The sequence below is a fragment of the Acanthisitta chloris genome, unplaced genomic scaffold, assembly GCF_000695815.1.
Source record: "Acanthisitta chloris isolate BGI_N310 unplaced genomic scaffold, ASM69581v1 scaffold18295, whole genome shotgun sequence".
In the NCBI taxonomy this organism is placed as follows: Eukaryota; Metazoa; Chordata; class Aves; order Passeriformes; family Acanthisittidae; genus Acanthisitta; species Acanthisitta chloris.
The window spans coordinates 22,283-28,282 of record NW_008672324.1 but is presented as its reverse complement, the minus strand read 5'-3'; the positions used below and the strand labels follow the sequence as shown (position 1 = coordinate 28,282).

At 40.4% G+C, this 6,000-nt stretch overlaps 1 protein-coding gene across 1 annotated transcript in view; it reads left to right on the top strand.

Annotated features, from left to right (window-relative positions):
* Positions 1–6,000, top strand: part of LOC103802039 (phosphatase and actin regulator 1-like) — a gene marked incomplete at its 3' end in the record, with an annotated part of 66,191 nt that overhangs the window by 40,798 nt on the left and 19,393 nt on the right. The gene's annotated exons all lie outside the window — the stretch shown is intronic.

Sequence of the window (6,000 nt, the reverse complement as noted above, 5' to 3'; positions counted from 1 at the left end):
CCCTAGGAAGGCACCTTCTTTGATTGATTTTTTTTCAGTCCTTCTGTTTGAAAAAAAGACAAAACCAGTCCATCTGTTCTTGGATTAGATTTCTGATTTCTTTAGTTTAGAAAGAACTAAGAACTATTATGGTAGAGTTGTTCAGATTTAATTTCTGTGCCTTTCCTTGTGTTTTCCGAATTCTTGGTTTTTTTGCTGTGTTTCTGAGTTGTGTTACTGTATTGTGATCTCACTTAGTGTGGTTTGCAGTATTTTGATTAGCTCCTGAAATTTTGTGTTTACATATTTGATTTTGCATCCACTTTCCTCCTAAGTCTGTCCCCTGGCAGAGGAGTGTAGTAATGATCAGTACAAGTCTAGAGTTTCCTTAAGGCAGATTTCAGCTTCTTCCCCAGTTTTACTTTCATTCGCAATCAGTAAGGAAGAAATGATTGAATTTTTATCAAGAGTTACCAGGTGTGCCAACTGTTATACCTCCTAAACTCTTCTGATTAGTAACTAGGGATTTTAGGTTTGATCCTGCATTCTCAAAGGAATGTGCATATTTTTACTGTGTGATTTCAAAGGTTTGCCTGTTGCAAATGCGGATTTACCATGCTACCAGTCCAGTGCTTCTAACTGGAATGGGACCAATGTCTTCAGCCAATCTGAATTTGAGTGGAAGCAAGATGCTCTAACATCATTTTCTCTGTGCTTCTACATAGCCATAATCTAAAATAATAAACTTAAAATAAATCAGTCGTACTTGAATGACTGGAAATAAAATGAATCATTCAGTGGTGTGTTTTTTAATTCTATTTTTGGATCTTTTGACCATTATTTTGTTTGTCTTAATTACAGAGTAACAAATATTATGTCTAGAAGGGTCATTTCCTAGCCTAGTGTATTGGCCCCTGGCTGCAGAACAGGTGCCACTAATGCTTTGCTACTGATGAAGTAGGTGACAATCAACTTGCTTCAACTTCTCTGTACCTCACTTTTCCACCTATATAATGATAATACCGGTTGGCGAAAAGAGTGTTTTGAGTTACTCTTTAGTGTGGCATCAACGCTGACTTTTGTTCCTGTGTTACTAGTTTGCCTTGCAGAACATGCCACAGTTTTTCAAATGATTCATGTACTGAAAGGGATTTATTTGGTCAACTACTGTAGTGGCACCTGAATTGGAGAGGTATTTGTAATACACTTTCTAAAATCAAGCTTGCCTTTTAATACCAGCCCATCATTCTTCTACTGATGTTCACTTATTTTGTCATCTCACAGGATGTGAGTGCTAGACTACAGTCAAAACAAGAACTGTCATGAGTGGACTGACAGACAAAAAGGGACTCCTAATTCTTTCTAGGTTGTAATTTGTCTGAATTAGATTTTGTAGATGGTACTGTTACAGGAAAACCCAGGCTGATATTAGAAAGACTCTAAAGTTCTGTAAGGAACTTTAAATTTCAAATATTTGGAAACATGTTGGAATATTTTTACCTCCTTTAGGCTTCAAGAGACCTATCCATGTTTGAAGCCAAGCAAAATTCATGTTTAGCACAAAGCAAAGCAGAATAGTTATTTCAACCAAGCTATGTTTTGGCATTGGTCAAACCCCAATCTCTCAGCAGCAGTGCTGAGTGTCATGCCACAGCTATTAAGACAATCCCAAATTAATGAAGCTCTGTGTGAGCTGACATATTTACATTTTCCTCAGCTCAGTGTTTGCCTTTCATCTGCAGCAGTATTTCTTTTCTTAAAGCTACTCACTTCAGTCAGTTTTGATTTCAGGAGTGTATTCAGCTCTAGTTTTACGCATCTTTATCTCAGCTACTCACCCTTAGCTTCCTTTATGATCAGTGAAGCTTAGCAGGCACTTTCAAGGAGCAGTTTAGCCTGGTTTAGATGCTTACATTAGGCTGAGGTTAATCATGCCTGAGACTTGCTCTTAATATATAAGGAGGCCAGCTCAGAGGCAGAAACCCACCCTGTAAAAAGTTTATAACAGGTGAATCCTGCTCCATGTGATTGTCAAGAAAGTCTACATAGGTGCAAAAATTTCAAGATGATGTGACATGCTCTGATACATAATCCATTGCATCTGAAAATCTCTCCTTCCTTACAAGTCTAAAGGAAATATTGATGATTGTTTATCAAAACGCTGTGCAAAGCAATTGGTTTGCTTGTTTCTAATTATTCAGATTAGCAAAGCAGATTCCTATTGAATGCAAGTGTAATTGGTGCACCAGAAAGCTTCTGCTCTAAGCTCCATCCTATAACAACCTTTCCTTCCTAAAATCATCATGAAAATGGTAGTGGCCTTTGAAAGGAAGAATTCATGCAAAGCAGCCCCCAGTGCTTTTTAAGACAAAGGCCAAGGGCAACCTCAAAAAAAAAAAAACCAAGGTAGATACTCAACTCGCCATCACAGCCTGGGGTTGAGTTTTGGTTGTCAGATGAGAAGAAAGGGCAGGACCTGTTTATTTAATTCTCCCCTTGGTTTAAGCAGCAACATGACAAGTTATGCAAAGTAGGCTGGTTTATTCTCATATAGATGCAGGTTGCAATAGTTCATCTGAGATGTTTTGGTCTTGAAGGGAGAAATTGGAGGGACAGAAAGGTTATGCGTCCTGGCTACATAAATGCCTCTTTGGCTGGTTAATGGAGCAGCAGAAGCTCTTGGCTCAGAGGCAGCAGTGAGCTTCACCTTCTCAGCTGGAGGAGCAGCCCACAATCACTGCCATCACAGAGCACAGTGGCTTATTAAAGGAATAAATTCAAAACCGTACTTGATTTCCAGAACAGAGGGGCAGGAACTCCTCCTGACCCTGTCAGGGCTTTACTGATCTTAGTGGTGCTGCCACAGAGAAAAGCGCTGCTTGAACAGCAGAGGGATGCTGCTCCTGAGGGATGAGTTCAAAAATACCAGCTCAGAAACATTAATAAAAACATTTCCCACTGTTTCTTCATCAAAGCTTAAAAGAAACAGCGTACTGCAGAGCACACCGACAAAATTAGTGCACTTATACTATAAAATACACATAGGCTCATTTCTGTAAACTAGTAACTGAGAGTTTCTTGGAGAGTGGATGAATTTGTTACAATAACTAGTTTCTGGCATAAGTAGATCCCATAAAGAGGGCTTAATGCTTATTTCTAATCTCCTGAAAGGTTGTACAAACAAAAAATGAGGTTAATCACCATGGAAAATCACTAATGAAGTAATACATCTTTTGTTAAATATTAATTTTATTTCATTTTTTCCCCATCACAGAATTTACACAGTTTTCATGAATCAAGGAATAGTTCAGAGGTTTTTATTTATCCTCTGCTGTGAATGGATCCTTTCTCAGTGGAGAGTGAATTAATTTATTTTGTATCAGCTTTCCGCTTGAAGAGCAAATCCTTCGTAAAAGAGCTGGCAATCTTTGTCAGAGAAATCCAGACCAAGTAAAACATGTCATTGTTCAGGCTGTTAGATCCTAATGAGTTCTGCATCTAAGTGCTTGTATTTTTTTCCATCTGACCCAGCAGTAGCATAGCAGGTTATGCACTTAAATGTATGAGACTTGTTTGGGGGAAGATTTGTATTAAAGAAAGGCAGCATGTTCCATAGTTTCAGTGTAACATCTGTTATTATCATTCAGTGCTGCTCTTAGCCCAGCATGCCCTTCCTCTAAATATCTTATTAATTAAACTGGCTTAGTAGGAAAATAATTAATACTTTAAGTCCTGTACATACTTAGAAAGGATTTAGAAACTGAAAAAATTGGTTACATCTGAGCTTCAGCTGGAGGGTTGTGGGTTTTTTCATTCTTGAACACAAGCAGATTACAACTAAAAGGGAGTATCTGAAAAGCCTATGTATATACAGTCTTTCAAATATACATACTCTATCTTGGAAATTCTGCTAGACTGCAAAAGTAGTCTGTGACTCTGAGAAGTCTTGGTCAATACTTGAGGGTCTTCCCCAGCAACTGATCTGGAAAAGGCACTCCTGCGCTTCTTCAAAATGTCCTCCTAGTCCTTTGTAGCACCTGACTCCCAAAAAGCCTTAACTCCAGTCCACAAAATTACTGTGTTTCTTACCAATACTATAATAATGTGGTGGGAGCTCCTACCCATGAAGTCGGCAGTAATGCTGCTACCTTGCATAGCCAGCTGTTCACTAGGCAGGGGGGTGAGACAGTGAACCTAGGTGATTGCCAGTGAATTTGTGTGTAAAATGTGGATCTGTTACTTAGCTGCTATTTATGGTCAAGTACAGAAATAGCAGAATTTGCCTTTGTTCTGTGGGCCGTGCTGATGTCTCTATGCAGAAACTGCTGCTTCGCTGCTGATTAACCACGTCTTGGTTTCCCACTGAGGGGCAAGTTCAGACAGACTGGGTGCTGTTCACTGCTTACAGTAACAGAAAATTACACTTTCTGAGACCTATTGAGAAAGGTGTTGGATGCCAACAAATTGCTCTTTAAAGTCAGTCAGGGTTTTAACAATTTATTTGGTGGGAGAACGTTCAGGAATTAGCTATAGCTTGTTCTGGCTTTTATTTGAAGGGGCTGAAGGCAGCTATTCGTAAGGAGGAAGAGGGAAAAGGTTTAAATGCTGTGCCACAAGAAGATCTCTTCAGCACACAGAAAGGGTAGTTTGAGGAGCAGTCTGCAATATGATTCCAAAGTCTGCCTGTTGGGTCTTTCTTTTCAAAAGCATATTAGAAACTTAGAAATTGGCCTTTCATTAAAAGACAGTTGAGGTGCCTAAAGCACTTCTTCAAATGGATCTGAGGCACTCTAGAAAATGCTGTGGCCATTGTGTTAGCTGCCTCTAAAATCAAACAGCACCATGTGGCTGGCTAATGGGTATGAGGTCTTGTGCCTCAGCAAAGGGGCCTGCCTTTAATTCTGATCCATGCTGAAGTTCATAGGGTGTGTTTACAGGAGACCAGGGCTTTTATTAGCTTCTGACTCTACCTACTGGTCATCTTTGTGCGGAAGTTCAAAACTGATTTTAAAAACAGAGAAGCCTAAATTTATCCTATGGATAAGAATGAAGCAGAGCTGGCCTTGTTCATACTAAGCCTTAAGTATCTGACAGCAAATGAGTTGCGATGTGTACAGCGTGTCAGTATAAGCATAGCTAATTCACCAAATATATGTGCCCCTGCGGGAACGGCCAACACACAGCGGCACCAGAAAAGGTTACACCCTCCTGTTTTCAGGGATGGAGAGAGGGTTTCTAAGTCTCTTTTGCTTTAAATCTGCCTTGGGCAGACTGGAGATGCTAAGTCCCAGTTCATTTGTGTGTATGTGCACATCTGTGCTGGGTCTGATAGAGGAGCATATGGCAGAAGCAATTTGCCCTTGACTGTGCCTCTTTTTTGGCAGGCACGGGCTTGTTTCTCACAGAGCGGGTGCAGTCACAGCCACTCCTGCACATCACTTCATGCGCCCCTCGCTTGCTGGCTTTCAGGTCTTTGCCTGAAAGCATGTGCTTTGTGGTGTTTTGGTTAATTGGACATTGTTTTAATTACTACTGGATGAAAGAAACATGTATTTTCTATCTGTCGTTTTGCTGCCTCAGTGACTGCAGTCTCCAAGCAGCCAATACAGAACTCGGGCTGTTCACACATGGTGTAAATTGGAGTTTCCCTCATTTACATCTATTTGAGGGAAAACACCCCTCCAGGGAGGAGAAGGCTCTGTTAAACAGTTTGGGTTTTGCGCTGCCGCAAACAACTTGATTTGCTTTCAGTGGGATTAGTGGCAAAGAAGCCTTGGCTACCATCCTCTTCCATGGCCTGGAGATAGTCCACGGCCACCTTCTGTGCCTGCATCATTCATTGGTGTGATCCTTGTGTGGTCTTTCTTCTTACCTTTTCCTCTGCGACTTCTGCATTAATTTCCTTTTTCTCCCTTTGCTGTATCTAATTCTTGACAGAAATGATTGGGTCATGTGTCAAAATGAAGCAACAGGAGTGCAGACATCCCTCAAATCAGTCAGTCTTTAGCCATTTATATCAAT